The sequence below is a fragment of the Rattus rattus genome, chromosome 8 (genome assembly GCF_011064425.1).
Source record: "Rattus rattus isolate New Zealand chromosome 8, Rrattus_CSIRO_v1, whole genome shotgun sequence".
NCBI classification, from domain to species: domain Eukaryota; kingdom Metazoa; phylum Chordata; class Mammalia; order Rodentia; family Muridae; genus Rattus; species Rattus rattus.
In genome coordinates, this window is record NC_046161.1 from 37,409,594 (window position 1) to 37,430,703 (window position 21,110).

Here is a 21,110-nt window from a genome sequence, read left to right on the forward strand (position 1 = left end):
TGTAAGGCCAACACCTCAATCCTTTGAAGTTTTTACAGAAGAACTGCAAGTCCTGGTTTTCTGCTCTCCCAAGGAAACAGTTGGATGGAGAGGGAGTGAGAGGCCTGCAGCCCCGGCTCTGGGTGACCTTGAGCTTACACTCAGTCTCCTTCAGATGTAGCCTTCTGATCTATAACAGAGCTTGTTTGGTGGAGGGACTCTCCCAACACTTGGTGAGGGGCTGCAAACCACTGAGCCTTCCGTTCATGCTACAGGTGGTCCTTTCCATTCCTATAAGGCCTGGTGGGTTATCTCTCACCATTGGGCCCAGGGTTGAGGGCTCCCCAGACCTTAGGAATCATTGTTCTGGGAAGTGGTCTCTAGGTTCAAGCAGACTTTGGAGCCAGGCACAACAAAAGTCACACCTGCATGAACTGCGTGTAGTTCCGTCATCAAATGAAACACACAGGATTAATCCGACACTTGCTTAGCTGTCTGCATGATAATCACCATGACGGGTGCTAGATGGCATGAATGGAAAGCATTTGATGTGAATGGCTGTGTTTAGTATTGCTTTAAGGCAGTAGGACTGGATTTTCCCAGTTCCTTCCTTTTTGACAGTTCATTTACCCATTTGACACTATTTACGGAGTCTGTAAAGTATTCCAGGCATTGTTCTTGAACTTGGGATACGGTTGAACTTGGAAGGTCAAAAGGCCAGATGCAGACCCATGCAGCTTTATTGGGAGTATTCTGGACACCCTGGGTGGCCATGTCAATCACAGAGGGTAGGCCTCTTTCAAACAGGTTGGTGCTGGTCCCTGACCTTCAGAAATAGACTCTGTTAAAGCCAAAAACATCAGAGCCCCCATTTCTATTCATTCATTGAAAACCCAGGAAGAGCAATGCCTACCTCCGGGACAACAAGAACCAGAAAAGCAGGGAACAACTCGGACTTTTCCACCTGTGTCCCCAGTGCCTGGCACAGACTGGCACATAGTAGGTACTCACACGGTATCTGTTGAAATAATGAAAGAAAAAAGAATGAATTTAGAAGTGGTATAAGCTGCTTAGGTAGGTAACATGTTGGATAGGAATTCACAATCTAAGTATAATTTTGCCCCAACCCAAGCTCCCCATCTTGGCCCTTTACTGTCTTTTGCCTAGCTCAAAGGTGCCATTCATTGAACTGCTCTGGGATAGCCTCTTTCTCCCAAGACTAGGGAGTACTGTGGTGGGAGCTGACACTCTGCCTCTCTGTTTCTGCTTCCCCATGCACCTGCCCAATATGACCTCCTAACCCCAACCATCTGGCCTCCCTACAGGCTATTCAGTTTCCCCAAGTCAGGAGAGGTATTCCTTGAACATGCCTCAAATTGAATCATCTCTGATCCCCCAATTCTATGTCTCTATTTTGAGCATAAAAACCTACCCTGTGGTGCTTTCTCCCTCTCATTCACAGCAGCTCCTCCAGCACCTTGGACAGCGCTCACAAGAGCCAACCACAAATAGATATAATCGCATGAACCAGTAGTTGTTTCCCCTGACACTTACACTGTCATGGAGGGCAGGGAACATCTATTCCAGGCGTATATCTACACAACACACATGCAATGGGGCCTGTTCTGCACAGGAGCTCAATAAACAATTACTGATTCACACTAGTGGCCAGTTGATGGAGTGGACAAACATAGCCTGAAGACAGCCCACCGCAGTCCTGTGTGGCTATGCATGCTGTCTGGAGCCCCAGCCCTCCTGCATTGAAGGGCAACTCTTCTCATTCAGCGTTCCCTGCACTATCCTCTCCTGTCTTGGTGGGACTACTACATCATTAATCGTGATTTTTCTGGGTGGGACAGAGAGGGGGCTGACAGCCAGCAGACAATGTTTGGTGGCAGAAAGGACAGAGAAAATCAGAGGGGCAGTCAGATTAATTACAGGTTTTCTCTCAGCTGTGGGCAACAAGATCTTGATTACTTCTCCTGCCGCTCCAGGCTCTTCAAGACAAATGGTTGTTTGCTTCCCTGCTGTTCTTTCATTCCCCCTGGCTGGGAGAAAGAGCAAGCAGCAGGCAGCTGCTCAGATAGAGGGTCTAGGGTGGTGGCAAGCCACCATAGGGGAACAAGCCATCTCCTCTCCCAGACTCCATGGCCACTTGAGGGAGAATTTAATGTTGTCTCCTAACATAGTTGAGGAGCACTTTGTAAATACCTCATCTCTTTAGCAACAGGTAAGATGGCGCCAGGATGCAATACTGCCTGGAGAGTCAGGGCCTGGACACACAAGCTCTGTAAGTCAACTCTTGGAGCATCAGTTTCCAGTTGCAAAATGAAGGAGTCAGGCTAAATGTTCTCAAACGATCTTTTAAGCTCTGAAATCCTGAGGAATTCCATGATAACACAGCATTTACTGAATATTTACGGGTGTTTACTATGTGCAAAAACCCAATTTTCAATTCATTTGGTCCTCAGAAGACCTCTGTGGGGCAGACACACTCATTCATTCTCCCCACTGGCAGACACGAAGCCAGAGAACAAAAATATTGAGTGGCTGGCCAAAGTCGTGCGACCAGCAAAGGCAAATACAGGGTCATCATATCCAGGACCCTATTTTTACTCACTACTCTTTCCTCCCATTTTCTTTGTGTGTCCTAGGACCTAGCATGCAGTAGGTACTTGAGGACAGGTGGGAACACGGTGACGTTATACAATGATGTTGGAGAACAAGGTATGGTATATGTCTCAAGTCATCTGCACACCTTGCTGAGTTAGGAAGCACGAGTCTGAGGATACCCTCTGAAAAAGAAACTTCAGCCCCTGTCTCCTCAACCATTAATGTTCCCCATATAAAGCTGTTCCTGATCATCTGTAATGAGTTATAAGATAGCAGAGTCGACAGGGAGTGTTGGACATTGGCAGCAGGAGCTGAGCCTGGTCTGATTTATCATTAGGGACAGAATGGAGGATTGATGGCTGGACAGATTGCCCAACCGAAGCCTGACTTTTAGAGTATCCCATGCTCATTATAACTACAGGTACCTGGTAGCCAACAGACCACAAAGCAAGGGACACCCATCCAGAATTCTCAAGGACTATTAAACAAAAAGTACTGGATCCAACCCTCCCACACATACACACCTAAACCATTTCCAAATAGATTTCAGACTGGGGCTTCTAGCACACCTTTAAACAAGCCTTCCTCACTAGAAGCCAGAGCACACACTTGCTTTCCTGCCCCAGCTGCTGCTGTGTGTCCTTACACTGACTGTTTGATTTCTCTGGGCTTTGTTTCCAGAGACATAAGACCACAGAAGACTGTACCCCTCACTGGAAAGGCATGTTCCTGGGTCTTAGACATAATGCATTCAGTAAGCATGGTCTTCCTTTCTTCATCTCTCTAGACCCATTCAGCCTTTCCGTTCAGCCTGCTTCCACATATCCTGACAAGACGTTCTCCAAGGCCTGCTTACTGGAATGACTCGAGCATCTTCACCTCCACAATGGAGCTCCAAGTCAACCTTGTTCCAGAAGCTCTTCCTTCAGTCACAGAATCTCTCCCTGCAATACCAGAAACCCTCCATGTGGCCCCAGAAGCTCTCTCTCCTCAGCAATCAGTCCCCCTACCCCACTCAACCTCAGCCAGACCAGGAAAACTATCAGCACACTACAGCTGAAGACCTCTGTGGCTTTGGGCTTGTCATTTAACCTCTGAGGGTCCCCCTTTCCTCTTCCATGACAAGAGCAAACTGCACTCACACTACCTACCATTTGGGGTTACTAGGATGACCAAATGTTGCAATGCATGAAGAATTGCTTTGCAGATGAAGAAAGTACTTTGGGAGCAAACTGGTGCAGACAGTTTCCATGCATGGGCTGACCAAAGCACCTAACTCCCTGGCGAGGATCTGCCTCATCCTTTGTCCCTCTTTGAATAGTTAAATCGAGTGACTACTGCCTGCAGGCAGTTCTCCAAGCCCTGGCATAGAGTCCATGCCTTAGCATGTGTGATGTTAAGTGATGTGAACCTGACATTCTGGAAGCACAGGCCTTCATTACAGACAGTGAAGGGGAAACATAGGATGTTTTAGCTCAAGGGGCACAGCCTTCTGCCCACAGACTGCATGTGGCCAAGGATAGCTATGAATGGGACACAACAGGAAACTGGAAACTTACTTAAGGCATTGGATTTCTTTGTGATTGTTGTTAATATTTGTAATTTGGCTTGCATGGTTCTTGAGTGTGAACTTTTGCGGGTGATAGTGTCATTGCTAAAGCGGTGGCTCTCAACCTTCCTGATGCTGCGACTCTTTACTACAGCTCCTCAGGTTGTGGTGACCCCCAACCAGAAAATTATTTCATTGCTATTTCATAACTATAATTTGCTACTATTAGGAATCATAACATAAATATCTGACGTGCAAGATACCTGATACTCGACTCCCGTGAAAGGAATAATTTGACTTCCAAAGAGGTTTGCTGCTCTAAAAGGTCACAAGAAAAAGAAACATCTGGCTGGGAATAGTAGCATGAGATAGCCTATTAGGATTAAGTTAAAGACAGGAGCCGATGGGCAAGGAGTAGATCAGCTCAGAGAAAACGGCACATGAGGTCCCTAGTGGGACATGAGCCTTGCTTTTAGAAATGGCTGTGTCCACTGCAATAGACAAGCCCAGAGATTCCTCGATGTGAATCTGCTGTGATAATCAATGTCCTCATTAGGATCAAGCTCCCTGATTTCCCAGGCCTAGGATAAGCCATGTGACCTAAAGCCAATGTTTCCTGTGAGCCTCACACTGGACCTATCACCCTTCAGATAAGATTTGTAGGGCTCAGCCTCCTCATCTCCTGCCTCTGAGTAGGGGGTTGGCCATAATAAGATGGGGAGCCAACTGTCAGCTGCAGGCACACAGAGGACCACAAAGTCTGACAGGAAGAGTAGGACTGGCTTGTAGTGTAGGAAACATCGCTGGCTGCTCTGAGGGGAGATGAGCTCCTTGGAGAGATTACGTGTGTCACAGTTTTGAAAGACAGCAGTTCAGTGCTCAAGTATGGGTAACATTCAGAGCCCTTGCAGAGGAGTTGTCTGCAGAGGGGGGAACCACAGAGGGAAGAGATGCGGGAGAGCGGATCTTAGGGCAAGGTCTAATGCCTTCTGTAAAAGGGTGTCCTTTCTCCTCTGTTGGAATCTCGCTGATATGTTGGCGGTGGAGGGGACCTGCTCTGAGACTCTTAGATGAGCATTTTGGAGAGTCTGAAAGAAGCTAGGATGCTCAACCTAGAAAGAGGTGGGATGCAGTGATATCCTGCGTCATAGCAGACAATCAAAGTGTCCCCCTGGGAAGCCAGAAGTTTATCTGAGACTCATAGAGGATGACACCCAGGGTCAAGGCCAGAGGTTGCTGATCTAATACGATAAGGAAGAAGTCCCAAGGCCTAGAGCTTCTTGGACACCCTCAGCCTGGCTGTGTTACCCCAAGTGGACACCTCCAGTACATCGCTCCTGTCTGTAACCACATACATTAGCAATCCTGATGTCTTAGATGCCAGTTTCAGAAAGCAGGACTCTACCAGCTTTGTCTTAAATCCTAGCCAGCACAGGCAAAGATTCAGCCATCTGGGCAAACATTCCTGGATCAGCCCCTCAGCTCTCCCAGCAATTAGAAAACCTTAAAAACTAAATTAAGGTCCAGAGGCTGGGTGTGGGTTCAGTTGGTAGAGAACTTTCCCAGCATGCACAAGGCCCTGAGTTCTATCCTCAGCACCACTTAAAATGGAGTAGTGGCATATGTCTATGATCCCAGCATTTGGAAAGGAGAACCAGGAGAGTCAAAAGTGTCATCTTTGGGTACATAATGGGTATGAGGCCAGCCTGAGCCACGTGCAAGTCTGTAACGACAGCAGCGAAAGTTTCTATGATAAGAGTTCACACAAAGTAATGGACATCCTCTTCAAAATAATGACTCACTTATTCTACAGGCCAACAATGAGGAATCATTTAGAAGCTTGCAAGGCTGGCACGACCTACCCCTTTCCTCTGATTGTCATCCACTTAGGGCAGAGCCTAGCACCGGTTCCTCGAGGAGGCTGAGGGTACAAAGTGACTCTGGCCAACTACCCCTGGAAGAGGACTGAGGACCTACGCCAGTTGTAGCAGGGAGGGCTTTAGGCTTTATTCTACAGGGTTCTGTTTGCATTTTAATAGAAAAAGGTCGGTTTGCTCTTTTGAGCAAAAAGCTTGATCAATAATTTAAATAATTTAAAAGGCAAAGTGTCATGAGTCTCTCCTTGGCTGGCTCTAAGGCTAGCAAGCACTCTGCACCCCTGAGCCTGAGTCCCTGTTCAGGAGAGGAAAGCTGATCACATCTGAACTCATCAGGATCAAGTGCTCAGGGATGCCGGGCCTGCTTAGGACTCTCCTACCCTCTCTGGAACATTCCTTCCTGGTATAGGTGTTCTGACTACCCAAAGGGAAGTGGAGTTGCTACTCAGGGCTGAAAGTCTCCTCCTTCTAGGCATCCTTTCCTCACCATGGCTACCAACCACCTCAGTCAATCTGCAGTGAGACTCTAGCTTCTTTCTGTTCTCAGCTAGCTAGATCCCAGGCTCTCCACACAAGGAGAGCGGTCTCGTGGAAGAAGCCACTGACTGAGTCATCATATTCAGCCATGTTTTTCAGGGTACAGAGGGCATCATCTCCAGGAGCTACTCTACAGAAGCCCTTGGCCACAGGCCACAGAAGAAATCACATCAGGGTCCTGTCACTTTTGCTTGGTGTTGGCCTGAGACAGCAAGCCTCCCTGTAGGCTGAGTGTCCAGGAGCTAACAATCCTTACCCATCCTAATCTATTCTCAACAACCTAAGCTAAGCATTCAGTATCTTCCCCAACACACATTATCATCACAGGAGCTGTAGTGACAGAGCACACACCCTAAGAACCCATCTCTGGCTGCTAGAAGCAGGAGGAAAGATCAAGGATGCTGTTTCACACCCAGAAGGCACTGCCATGTTGGAGATGCATAGCCTAGCAGCTCCAGGGCAATGCACCAGCAATCATGCATGTCTGTCCCACCGTGCTTCCTGCTAGTAGGCATTAGAGTGGTAGAATGCACTGGCTTCCTCAAGGAGCTCCAGAGAAAACCCAGTGACCTTATTTGATGATGAAAGGACATGGAAACTCAGGAAACAGCACATCAAAGCTGCAGCTTTCTCGTTCATGTAGATTTTGCCACTAAGCAGGGACCAGGGCTAGAAGATAGAGACAGAAAGGCATCCTGTACCATTGCTGCTGGAGTAGGAGTCTTGGAAGATGCAGGCTATGGTCCAGGCCTCCTGCTGACACACTGAAGGAAGTAAGGGGCAACCACAAAACAATAACCGTAATGGTTAACTTTGAGTGTCAGCTTGATTGGATTTAGAAATACCTAGCCTATTAACAGGATAGACCTTTGGTTTGGTTATGTCAGGGAAAACTTTCCCAGAGAGGAGTAACTGAGGGGTGAAGATGCTCTCTGACTGCGAACAGAACCACTCCGTGGCCTGAGCACCCAGAATGAATACAAAGGAGTGGGGGTGGGGGAGAGAAAGTGAGCCGAGAGTCAGCCTTTTCCTTTCTCTACTTCCTGATCTACACTCACGTAAGCAAGCAGCCTCATGCTCCTGCTGCCACGGCTGTGAACCTTGTGCACTACCAGTCATAAGCTTCCCAGTCATAAGCCTCCCTTAACTTGCTTCTCATCAGATATTTGGCCACAGCAATGGGGAAAGTATCAATATAGAACCCAAGCCAACCTGCCCGACACTCGCTGCATGTGAAGTGTCTCCAAAGATGTGTGTCTATGGTTCTAAGAGAGTTGAGGCTCTCCAAGGCCTCAAAGGACAAGGTCAAGAGAGTTGGGCTTGCTCCTCTGGGTAATAAAGAGCCTTTGTGGGTTTGGGATAGGTATGGTGTGGAGGAAAGCAGCAAAAATGGGGTGCCTGGGTGGTGTGGGGTGCATGGAGAAGAAGGGGGCTGCAGAAGGGCAAACAGCAATTTGAGAGAGGAATGGGAGCAGGAGAAACCCTGAGGGAAACTGATGGGATCCAACCCCGAGTCAGGGTACGGGGAATGTTCCCAGAAACTACAAAACGAAGTTTCTGAGCATTCAGGCAGGCACTGAGGGAAAACACACATTCTGTGAATTTCCAAGGGGACAGAGCCCCAGGCAGCTCCAGAGCCAGCCTCCAAAAGACACGGGCCATCAAACATGCTGCTGGGTCTGGCGTGGGCCCAGCCCTAAACCTGGAGCTTTACCGCTGGGTGACTTTGAGGGAAGGGGATCTGACCTTGGAATCAGAAGGTCAAGCTCAAAGCTGGCTATGCACTTGGTCTCTGTGGGAACAAAAGTTCTCTGCATTTTCCTGTGAAACGAATCTACTATAGTCTTCTGCACAGCATCACTCCGGCATCAGCGAAGGTGCTGCACTTGAGAAGCATGGCGGTCGTTTGCCGTCGAGCTAAGAAAGGCTTTTCCTAAATGTTATTTCTGTGGTGAGTTCTAGCACCCCTTCCTCCAGACACCTTAACACTCCACTCCTATGTCCAATTCTCTACCTCTCTTAGATTCGTGGCATGGATTCTTCTTTGGGTTTGTTTTCTAGAAAACACTTAGGATAATGTTTCCACCTAGTTGGAGTTCTGTAAATGTATGATTGATTGATGATCAATTGATTGATTTGATGGTTGATAAAAGTCAACCTCTAGCAAGATTTAGGAGTCTAGGGAGACAGTTCAGTGGATAAAACACTTCTCTTCCAAATATAAAGTCCTGAGTCAGAACCCCAAGAAGCCATGTGAAACTAGATGTACTAGGACATGGTTACAACCCAGTGTGCCTATGGTGAAATAGGAGGCAGAGAAAGAACCCCAAGACGGTTAAGAGCCAACTAGCTTGCCATATACAGTGAGGGTAAGCAACAAGAGTTCCTGCCTTTTGTTTGTTTGATTGGTTAATTTGTTTGTTTCTCTGTGGGTTGGTTGGTGGGTTGGTTGGTTGGGTTGGGTTGGTTTTTTGAGACAGTGTTTCTATGTATAACCCTGGCTGTCCTGGAACTCACCGTAGATTAGGTTGGCCTTGAACTCAGAGACCCACCAGCCTCTGCCTCCCAAGTACTGAAATTAAAGATGTGTACCACCGTGCCCAACAAGAGTCCCTGTCTTAAGCAAGATAGAAATCGAGGATTGACCCCCAAGGTCGACCTCTGCATATGCACATGCCAAGTGTCTACTCACCACCACACTCAGACACATGAGCACACATGCATGCACACAGGTAGGCATAGATACACAAAGAGTTTTTTAAAAGAGGATTTTTAACCCTTTGCATCTTCACCCTACTCGATGGCTCATCTCCACAGTAATGCTAGTAAACAGGAACATGGAGGCTAGCCGGAGAGTCGCCCATCTCCGCCCCACTCACTGAACGTTCTCTGTGGAGTCTCAGCACGAGATGATGTGACCAGCCCAGGCTCCACTGCTCACACATGTGTCCTCAGGTGAGCGAGCAACCTCTCCAGACCTCAGTTTCTCCATCTGTAACGTCAGCCATCTGTAAGTTGCTTTCAGAGTCTTGCTGTGGGTCTTGTTGTGCCTGAAAGCAGCAAGTGCTCAAAGCTTGACAGCTGTTCCTGTTATTGGTGCTGGGACTGTCCAGGGCCAAATCACCACGGTCAGAGGGAAGTATTTGGTACAAATTTTCCATCAGAGCAGATGATTGTGAGCGCCCAGCGACAAGCATTGGATAAGGCTTCTTTCTCATTGCTTTAAACTGCAGAAGCAGTTGGACCCCCAAAGCCATCTTAATGTCCCCGTTATCAAATGACATCTGGGGTTAGGGGCACGGAATGGATCAGCCGCCCTTATGGTGCCAACCCAGCGTTAATGGTGCAAGTGAATTACAAACAAGGCCCACCTGCTGTGCTCAGCAACAAAACCCGGCAGGAGGGTAATTGCCCAGAACCAGAGCACAGGGGGACACAGTGAGCACGAAATGCATTAACCACAGGAAGGACAACTTCCCAACACTTTCCTTTTTCCACGAGACCCAAGGAGAAGCCAGCAGGCAAGAGAATGCAGGCACCAGATGGGAACTTTCCAGAATTGCAGAAGAAAGGTACTTCTAGACTACCCCAGCTGGCCTTCCAGTCTAACTCAGAGCCTCCAAACACCCAGGCCAGCTGTATACAGCCTGGTGGTCCCAATATTAACTTGGGCGCCATCTTAGTTACTTTCCTGTTGCCACGTGAAACACTATAACCAAGGTAAGTAAAAGGAAGCACTCAATCTGGATTCATGGCTGCAGAGGGTTGGGGTCCATGACCATCGTGGCAAGAGAGCGTGGAGCTTACATCTGATCCAAAAGCATGATGCAAAGAGATGGAGAGATGTAGAGATGTAGATAGATAGATAGATAGATAGATAGATAGATAGATAGATAGATAGAAGATGGATGGATGGATGATAGATGGATAGATGGATGAATGGATAAATGATAGATAGATAGATAGATAGATAGATAGATAGATAGATAGATAGATAGATAGATGATAGAGGATGGATGGATGGATAAATGATAGATAGATAGATAGATAGATAGATAGATAGATAGATAGATAGGTGATAGATGGACGGATGACGGATGGATGGATGGATGGATGGATGGATGGATGGATGGATGGATGGATAGATTATAGATAGATAGATAGATAGATAGATAGATAGATAGATAGATGATAGATGGACAGATGACGGATGGATGGATGGATGGATGGATGGATAGATTATAGATAGATAGATAGATAGATAGATAGATAGATAGATAGATAGACAGACAGACAGTCAGACAGACAGATAGACAGAGAAGTGAGAATAGTACTTGAGCTTTTGGAACCTCAAATCCTATCCCCAGTGACACACCTCATCTAACAAGGCTACCTACGCCTCCTAATCCTTTCCAAATAGTTTCCTCAACTAGGAACCGAACATTCAAATTTATGATTGTATGGGGGCCATTCTCATTCAAAACACCACAGGCACCAAATATATTCAACACTAAGTCTCAGCTGGGACCTTTCTGAATTGGCAGACAGCCCCCTTTATGGTAAGCTACCCGACATGAGGGTCTGAAGGCACTTATGGCCCCTGAGGGATAGGTAGGTATAAAATCCGTCCATTTCTTCATGCATACACTCACCATGCATTTTTAGGAAGAAATCTAATCAACTTTCCTCCAAGGACTAAGAGACAGAAACTCCAGGTGAGTAATTTCCATAGAATAGCAAATGCAGACCCTGGAGCAGACCTGGCCGCTCTTGCCACAGGACTGAGCTGGCCTTGTGGACAAATTTTAGGGCATTTAGTTCAATCATCAACAACATTGTGGGTACCATCACCCTAGCAGCCTGATGTGCAGAGTCTAAGGCCTCAAGTTTCTTGCAGCACAGCCTTCCATGCTCCTACCTCAAGGCCTGTTCTCTGACTCTGATGACACACTCTACCCTGACTCCTGGGAGAGCGTCCTTCTTACCCTCCACCTCCAGCAAGTCTCACCTAGAATACTACAACTCCTTACAACTCTTATTTCTATAAGTTTCTCCCACACACACTTGCCAAGATGTGAGACCATCCAAAGTAGAGTTTTTCTCTATTTCTTCCATATTTAGAGTACCTAGAACAATGCCCACCACAGGCGTCCTGTGCCTGGACCTGGAGGCATGTGTATAAAAACAACAAACAGTGTAGGCATCTACAGTACAGAATTAAGGCCTGTGCACTGGAGCGCCCTGGGCTCCCAGAGGGGTTACTGCCTCAGCTTGGAAAAGGAGCAGCCCCGAGAGCCCATGCGGTTAACACCTTCTATTGATCATTGTGACAGCAGAGCCAAGGGCAGCATTGGAAGCTTCCTGGTTGCAATTTTCTTGACAGCAAACAAGATGAGGTGAGGACCAGAAAATTTCAAGGCTCTGTGCTGGACATGGGAGAACTCACAGCCAAAGAGGCAGGATGCTAGGTTCTGTCTACCAGTACATCCTGAAGGGAAGGGGCATCAAGAGAGGAAGCAAGTGAACCCTCAAGAGAGCTGAGGAGAGCTAATTGGATTTGGATATAAAGTATATGAGCCCCCTAAAAGCTCACATGTTGATGGCTTGGTCCCCAGCAGGTAATGCAAACATTGTGAAGCCATGAGATCATGGGGGCTCGGACATCATCACCACATCAAACAATGGGTTCATAAGTTGATTGGCCTTGCTGGGATGTAGGGCCTGGCTAGATGGAGTAAGTTGATGTGGGTGTTCCTTCTTTTTCTCTCCTTTACCTGGTTCCCCTCAGGTGGGCAATTTTGCTCTGCCATGCACTTCTCAGTCTCTCCAGGGACCCAGGAATATTGTGTCAATGGAAACTACCAAAACTGTGAACCACGATAAAATTTTCTTCCTTTAAGTTGTTTTTTTAAGCACTTTATCACAAAGGCAAGAACATACACACACAAACACCTACACACACATACACAGAGAGAGAGAGAGAGAGAGAGAGAGAGAGAGAGAGAGAGAGAGAGAGAGAGAGCTCATTGCAGTGGCTGTGTAGATCTTAGGTCCCTGGAACATATTTCTGGAAGAATTTTGAGTTCAGAGATTTGAGATAGAGAGGCCCCAGAATGCTAAGTTCAGCTGGATGGCAGACTCTTGTGGGAGTCTTGTAGATGCTATTTTTCTTTTTTGGCTACTTTATGGGGTTCTTATACCTACCCCCCCTCCAATCCTTTTCTATCCCAATTCCTTCTAACCCCCCAAAACTAGGTTGAAGAGAAAGAAGGTTAGAAAGAGGACATAGACCTCTTTAGACTACTTCCTGCTGATTTGGGGCATCGGGTACCCAAGGGCAAGTTCAATCTTCACTGTCAGAACATCCAGCAATCCAGCAAACTCGACAGCAAACCAGCAATCCCGCAATAGCAAAAGCAGCAGCAGCTTGACCTCTTGTCCAGCTTTCACTTATACCCGCTCCAGAGTCCCCAGAATTAAATGATCTGCAGCTGGCAAAAATCACCTCCCCACGCAAGAACACAAGACAATCACAGTGAGTAGCTGTGTCCAAACTGAAGCAGTCCCATATCCCATACCTGGAATTAAAACAAAAACATAGTCACATAACATAACCGGGTTTTTTAAGAGACTGAAATTCTCACTACAGCATCTAGAAGATCAGAAGGCAGAGAGGTGGGTCGATGGTGAAGACTGATCACGAGGCTGCGGGTGGAAATGAGGGTTCTACCAGGAGCCGGGCTAGAGTCTGCTCCTGCTGTATTCTGGCAGAGACCTTGTCCACATTTTGTCTGTGCCCCGAGACGTGGTGGGAAGCTGAATGTCTAGCCGGTGGCTAGTTAAGTCAGAGAAGGACATTTCAGAGCCGCCCAGCATGTGGTGTGTGGCGTGCATTCTACTTCAGCCAAGTCTACAGTGAGACTTCTGAGGCAAAGAGCAGAACAGAAAGATTGGAAAGCTTTGAAACTTGGTTTTAAAAAAAAAGAAAAAGAAAAGCCAGATGATTATGGCCTCTCTTTAAGCTGCTTTCCTGGGCATTTGGTCAGTCTGATGAGAGAGAGACTCAACTAATGCAAACCTGAATCCTTGCTTTAAGAGCCAGATCCCTAAACCTGTGCTTCAGAGCTACCTGAAGACTGCCCACTTCACAGATATACAAGTGACAGTTGGAGGAACAATGACTTAAGCAAAGTCAAGAGCTTGTTCCAGAATGGATTCTAAAGCCCTCGTGTCCACGCTGTTCCCTGATGCTTTGCATATTGTACCCACTCACTAACATCTTCAAGACTATCTTCCACAGACCAGCTTGAACTAGGCTGGGGACACTGCTGTGTGCAAGAGAGATAATGTGTGCTGGGAACAACAGACAGGTAGCCATCAAATCCAAAGTGTTATCACTGGTTGCCATGGCAACACTGATGGGGGGGTGTGCTCAAGCCAGGCTTGAGGGGGTCAGGGATGACTCCTCAGGAGAAAGAATGCTTAAATGGAGACCTGCACGATGATTTGTATTTACTCAAAGAGGAGAGGAGAGTCCACAGCCAGCTTGAATGGTAGGGAAGCAGGGACCTTCGTGATCCAAAGGCTGAGAGTCAGTCATTGGCCTGTATCCTTAATAATGCCTTAGCAAGCTAAGAGGAGGGAGCTGTATTCCAAGGAAAGGCTTTAAACATAAGGGTGGCACAATTAAGATTTTTTATAGAAGGACGGCTCTGGTTGCTGTCTGAGGATTGTTGTAGATCAAGTCTACAGTCTAGACAGTACCTGGATGTGTTGATGTCCTGGAGAAACATGAAGGCTGCATGAACAAGGTATCGATGGTAGGGAGGGAGATGTGTATCTGCAGCAGAAGTTGGGCCTGCTTGGGACTGGAGATTGGCTGGGAAACGGGAGGTGGCCAGGTTTTTAGTATGTGCCCAGACCACATCCTGAGATAGCACCAGGGCAAGGTGGGGAACAGGGAATGGCTATCCAGGGGAGTAGAAGAGAGTAAACACAGGAGAAATGACAAGTTCAGAGATGCCAGGAGACCTGTGCTATGTGGGAAGCAAGACCAAGGAACAAGGCCTTGAGTGTTCCCTTCAGAGCTCAGGCTCCTGCAGGCCAGACTCAGTCCTCCTCAGCCTATGGCTCTCTGTGAGCTTCATACACTCTTCCAGAAGCTGGTTCCCTGATCTTCCAAGGTTAAGGGTCATTTTGGATAGAAATTATATTAAGAACCACACACGAAAATATATCTTAATTCTCCCCTAAAAATGCCACCCTGGGCTTTCCACAGCACTTTGGAAGCTCTCGTGGAGAGAGACAGAGGATGCTGGTGACAAACTACGGGGACAAATTCTGACCCCAACATCCACTTGACTTCGCCGCTCTAAGCCTTGTTTAGCTGTTTGGGGAAGTAAGAATAGTGATAGCCTCTTTCTAGAGGTGTAGGGGATTAAACCAGTCAGTGTTTGTTGGCTGAGGAAAAGTGCCTAGTACAGTACATTGTGATTCGTCCACAGCTGAAAGATTAGCAAATGTGAATGAGACTGGAATTAGTTGCCATCTTTGGTAAGAGTAGGGGTTAAGAAGGTGCTGTTCTGGGGTTGGGGGTTTAACTCAGTGGTAGAGCGCTTGCCTAGCAAGCGCAAGGCCCTGGGTTCGGACCCCAGCTCCGAAAAAAAAAGAAAAAGAAAAAGGAGGAGGAGGAGGAGGAAGAGGAGGAGGAGGAGGAGGAGGAGGAGAAGGAGGAGAAGAAGAAGAAGAAGAAGAAGAAGAAGAAGAAGAAGAAGAGGAAGAGAAGAAGAAGAAGAAGAGGAAGAGGAAGAAGGAGAGGAGGAGGAGGAGGAGAAGGAGGAGGAGAAGGAGAAGAAGAGGAGGAGGAGAAAGAAGAAGAAGAAGAAGAAGAAGAAGAAGAAGAAGAAGAAGAAGAAGAAGAAGAAGAAGAAGAAGAAGAAGAAGAAGAAGAAGAAGAAGAAAAAAGAAGGTGCTGTCTTAGGCCCAGAAACCCTAGAAAGAGAAGGGTTTGGCACACTCTGATGTGCCTCAAAGGCAAAACACTGGGCTGGGACAGATGGAATCAGGCGTAGCCTCGGACCACCCAAGACAGAATTATCCCAGGGGCACAGCTTCCCCCAGATATCACATTTGCTCCTGAACCAGGGAGGCCATGACTGTGATGTGACCAGACCCGAGGTAGCCTGTACAAGGTCAGGTGGACCTGTTAGATAAGTAAGACTCTCTATCATGGTGGACATGTTACGCAGCTCAGCAAAAGGTATATGAATGCAGTCTAACATGAGCAGTCAACAGCACTCGCAGCACAGCCAGGGAGGTAGCAACTGTCTGCTTTGCCAGTGAATGAGATTTACAAAGAACCAAGAAAAACTAGCTGCTCATGCAGGGCACCCTGATACCATGTCCAAGAGGCTTGTGTTCCTCCTCCATTCTGCCACGGACCAATGAAAGCAGTACAGTCTGAACAAGGGACAGGAGGACCTGGGACTTGTGCCTCTCTGGAGAGAGCTGTGTCCCCTGCCTGGCTGGCGGCTGGCTTCAGGAGAGCGGAACAGGTCACCTTCTCCCTCTGCCTCCTCTTCCTTTCCTCCTGCACCTTCTTGTGTCCCCATTCGTCACCATTTTACCCCAGTGCCGACTGCCACGTGTGTGTGCCTAGAGGGATCCAGAGACCCTCGAGCAAGGTTGGCTGGGCATCAGCCTGTCCTGAGCCCCAACAGGAAATGTTGCTCAGCCAGACTGCACTCAGACTCTCATGCTCTCAAGACCCAGGAGCTGGGTGGAACTTGAACCTAAAAAGAACCATCTCTTTAGGAGTGGATTCAAACCAATGCCTCTGGCTCCCAACCCCCAATTTCTTTACATATCTTTTGTATGTTTGCACAAGCACTTGTATGAGCAGGCACCCATGTGTGCAGGCAGAGTGGGCACATACATGTAAAAGCCAGAGGTCAATGCTCCATGTCTTCCTCTGTCGCCTTCTATCTTACTTTTGAGACCAGGTCTCTCACTGGACCTGGAACTCACAGACTGGCTAGACTAGCTGGCCAACAAACTTTGGGTATCCTCCTGTTTCCGCTCCCTCCCTCTAGAACATGGGTTACAAGCACAAACTGTAACACTTAGCTTTTTTTTTTTTTTTTAATTTAAACAGGTGTTGAGGATCCCACTGGGTCTTTATACTTGTACAACAAACTTTACCTATTGTGCTGGTTGGGTGTTTTGGGGTGATTTTTTTGGGAGGGGATGTTGTTTGTTTATTCTTGCCAACTTGACACAAGCAAGAGGAATCTGGAAAGAGGAAACCTCAACTGAGAAATACCTCCATCAAATTGGCCTTGACCACTGTGGCAGGGCCCAGCCCACTGTGGGTGGTGCCATCCCCTTGGCAGGTGGCTATGAGTTGTACAGGATAGCAGGCTGAGCAAGCCATGGAGAGCGAGGCAGTAAACAGCGTTTCTCCGTGCTTTCTAGTTCAGCTTCTCCAAGTTCCTACCCTGCCATTCCCTGCTGAAGGACTGTGATTGGGCTGTCCATGCCCAATAATCCCTTTCCTCCCCCGTTGTTTTGGATCAGTGTTCTCACACAGCAATAGAAGGCACACTGGAATACCCACTAAGCTATCGCCCTAGGTCCCCAACACCTGCTTTTCATAGGTGCTGAGATGAGCTCCGAGCAGTATGTGAAGAGAGTGGGTTGTACTATATATTCAATTACCCAATCACTCAACCAACCAGCCCGTGGGAACATCTTCCCCACCAGACACTGGCCCAGGAGCTGCAATCTATTATACAGGAGACACCATGGGGGGCAGGAAGGGCACTCATTTTATGCTGGAGGTGAAGTCAGAGGAGAGCTCTCAGGAGAAAAGCTTCTAACCAGAGACAAGAGGATAACATATACTTAAAAGCATTTGAAGCGTTAAAGCTTTCCTCTTGAGAGTCAATACCTAGATATCCAAATGTCCATCAGCCACAGGAGGGGTGACCTGTGACAGTCACATGGTGCTATGAAAATGAGCGAGCCTTGCTAAGGATGATTCTCACAAGTAGACCCAGTAAATCAAGGAGAGCCAGACGCAAAGGGCATGCGCAGAGTAAATCCACGTGGGCAAAACCTGTCTATAACATTGGAGGTCGGAACAGTGGGTGGCGTGGGGTTCATAGTGATTGGTTGAAGATCAGAGCAGGGCAAGCAGGTGCTGTTTGTCAATCTGGATGCTAGACACAAGGTGTATTTACCTTGTAAAAATTCAAAGTTGTACATTATCGCTTACACCATACATACACACATATACACAAATATATACACATGTGCACACATGCACACATACACACATACACACACATGTACACACATATGCACATGCACATACATACACACACATGCACACATACACACATATGCGTATACACACATACATACACGCATACAAACACACACACACACACACACACACACACACACACATGTACATTTTTTCTGGAATCTTTTCTGGAAAACCTTACAACAAAACAATTTTGAAGACCAGAGATAGACTGGCAAATCAGGGGCATGCTCATCCTGAGTTCCCTTAGCTTCCCTCTTTCACTATCTTCCCATCTTCACCCCTTCCTAATCTCTCAGCATACTCTCTCACACGCTAAAGGTAACAGGAAAACATCGACTCTATTAATTTATACTAAACTGTCCATGACTAATTCAACAAGATTCCCCTTCCCTGAGGTAGTTCCCTTCTTAATAAAGCAGAATTAATGGCTTAAAAGTCATAACCACAAGGCGATGCGTGACATGAACAGGTAGGAGAGTGGCAAGACACAACCCCACCCCCACAGGACTCACCCGAGACGATGAAGATCGAATTTTACACCATCAGATGCCTCCCTCCCAAGAGAATGGACAGTGGAGAGTTTGGCTTCTGAGAGCAGAAAGCAGGCCTTGGGGTGAACCTCAATGGATGACGTAAACAGGAAAACATATTAGTGGAGAGGGGAGCTGAGCACAGAGGCTTAGCCAGACATCTCCAGTTCATCATCAAGGAAGAGACCTCTGACCTCTGCCTATCAATTGACATAGCTGACTTGGTGCACCCTGGCTACCTTATGACATTGAAAGGGTAGTCCCTGTGACTCCCCTCCCCTTCCTGTAATAGGCAGGGTGCAGACTCCACAGCCAAGTCACCCATTAGAACCTACATGAGCGGGCTTGGACCAGGAGGCCTCTCCAGAGACGCCTGAGTCACAGCGGGCCCACTCTCTGGTACCCACTTAGCTTCCTTGTCTTGGAATGGGATAAAGAAGCAGGAAAAAAAAACATGAGTGTCAGGTCCCTGTCCTCCCTGGGTACCATTCTCCTCCCTCCCAACCATCAAAGCGGAGCTTGGCTGGAGTAAAGAGTGGGTGTTGGCATCCTGCTTCCATACAAGATGTAGAAGGTTGTTCAAGCTGGCCACCTCTCAGAGGCTGGAAGATCACCTCTCGGCTTGGAAGCTCATGCTTGTGCTGGGCAGAGATCAGCAGAGAGGAGAGAGAGATGAGCTTCCCCGGAGTTCCCACCAGCCTGCCAGGGTCTCCTCAGGGACAATGCCATGGGTATCTGTAGCCGGATTCTACTCCTGCTCCTTTGGTCCCCAAAAGTCCTGTCTGCAGATTTCTAGCTTCCACTCATAACACCAAGTATCCTCAAACTCACTCTAAGGATTCCTCCAAGGGGCAGGGTCTCCCTCAGCAACATCCTGGAGAGGGAAGCTGACAGACAGGAGAATCCCATAGGTCTGGATGTTCTTTCAAGAATGACTAAGGACAGGCCCTGCAGACAGAGCATGCATGGTCTCTCCAACATGGTACCCAAGGGGAGCAGAGGCCACTTCTGCCTCCACCCACTGAACAGCACTAAAAATAGCAGGAAGGAGAAGCTCCGGAGTAGAGAGAGCTGAGTTAGAGTCCCAGCTCTACCTACTACAAACTGGAGAGCCTTTGGTCAACCCCTGGCACGTGATACCAAATGTGCTGGCTGCCACCTTTGATGGCTAAAATCCTGGCAATTTCACAACAATAGCAGGTGCTGTGAAATCTAAGACACCAGTGTTCCCTCCTGCCATTTATTAGGTGGCTTACAACATGTCAGGCAATGCCAAGCTTGTCTCTGTCTCTGTCTCTGTCTCTGTCTCTCTCTCTCTCAGTCTCTCTCTCTGTCTCTCTGTCTCTGTCTCTCTCTGTGTCTCTCTCTCACACACACACACACACACACACACACACACACACACACACACAGAGCAGTGAGGGCTCACTTCAGAGATGAAGTTCAGAGAGGTACACCAACTACCTAATGCTACACAGCTTAAGGAGGCACCAAAGTGCAAACGCATATTTGCTCCCTGTCATGACTTAGGTCTTCACTGTCCCCCTCAAAGGTCTTCATACTGCAGGCCTGCTCACCACCCTGCAGTGCTCTTGTGCAGTGATGGAACATCCGGGAGAGGAAGTGGAGTCTAGTAGGGAGAAGTTAGGTCATTGGTTGCCTGCTTGTTCTATAGTCACTTCCTCCCAACTGAAGCGATCCCTCCTAGAGGGAAGAGGAAGCCTCCTAAGACTCAGGAAGCTCTGGAAGTTTCCATTGGCCACAGAGCCCCCATGGTAACAACTGCTAGAAAGAGGACTGACAGGCAGAGCTATCTGCAGATTGGGGAGGGGGCTTTAGGGGAGTAGCTTTTGTGAGCTGTCACCCATGCTGAGGAAGCCTTTTCAGCGACCTAGCTGCCTTTGGTCCACCCATGGTCCTGTAAATAACCCCAGAAAACTTACTAACTAACCAGTTCACTAAGCAAGACTGAAGTGAGATCCTTTCCCACTAACGGTGTCTTATCTGGAGTAAAGAGACAAGAAAAGCTTCACAAATGGTGCTCATGAAGGGGATCCTGGGACCCTAGCTCCTCTGACTCCCCACTGCCACGAGGTCATCAGCTTTCTTTACGCCATTGCTTGCTCTCCCCTGTGACGTTCTGCCTCCCAACAGGCCCCAGAGCAACAGTCGTCATCCATGAAGCCCTGACCTGAACCATGAACAAAAGTAGTACCTTCATGTTGCTTTCCTCGACTGTTTTTGTCAAAGACACAGAAAGCCACCACCAGCTTCTGCATGGCTGACCAAATGCACTACCCCACCCCCACCCCAACGCCCCCATGTTCACAGCTCTTCCATTAGCAAAAGCAAAAGACGTTGGCAGCGTGACCTTTCAGACACCCTGGCAAGTGCTCTTTCAAAGCCCCTCCACGGCCAGACATGCTCCCCTTCCCACAAGCACTTCTCCCCAGCCAACAGCCACTGTGCCACCAAGGAGAGGAACAGCCTCTCAGCCCCTCCCTGCTCATGCCAGACAGCGGCACACACAGCCTTCCTCACCTTGGCCATATGTCACTTTCATTTCCCTCTTCGCTTAAAAGGGACAAATCGGTGTAGCTTTAATGTCAGAATTTATCTTTATTAATACGCAGTAATAGTTAAGAGCTACTAGGCCCCCTAACTGAACACCATTGGTACTGAAGCCTTGTAGAGGA

The 21,110-nt window shown here is 47.9% G+C and overlaps 1 protein-coding gene across 1 annotated transcript in view; it reads right to left on the minus strand.

The window, feature by feature from the left end:
* Grik4 (glutamate ionotropic receptor kainate type subunit 4) overlaps nt 1-21,110 on the minus strand; it is a 431,073-nt gene that overhangs the window by 303,454 nt on the left and 106,509 nt on the right. The window contains exon 2 of the mRNA XM_032911594.1: nt 893-997. The gene's annotated coding sequence lies outside the window, so the exon portion shown is untranslated. The remainder of the gene's footprint in view (nt 1-892; nt 998-21,110) is intronic.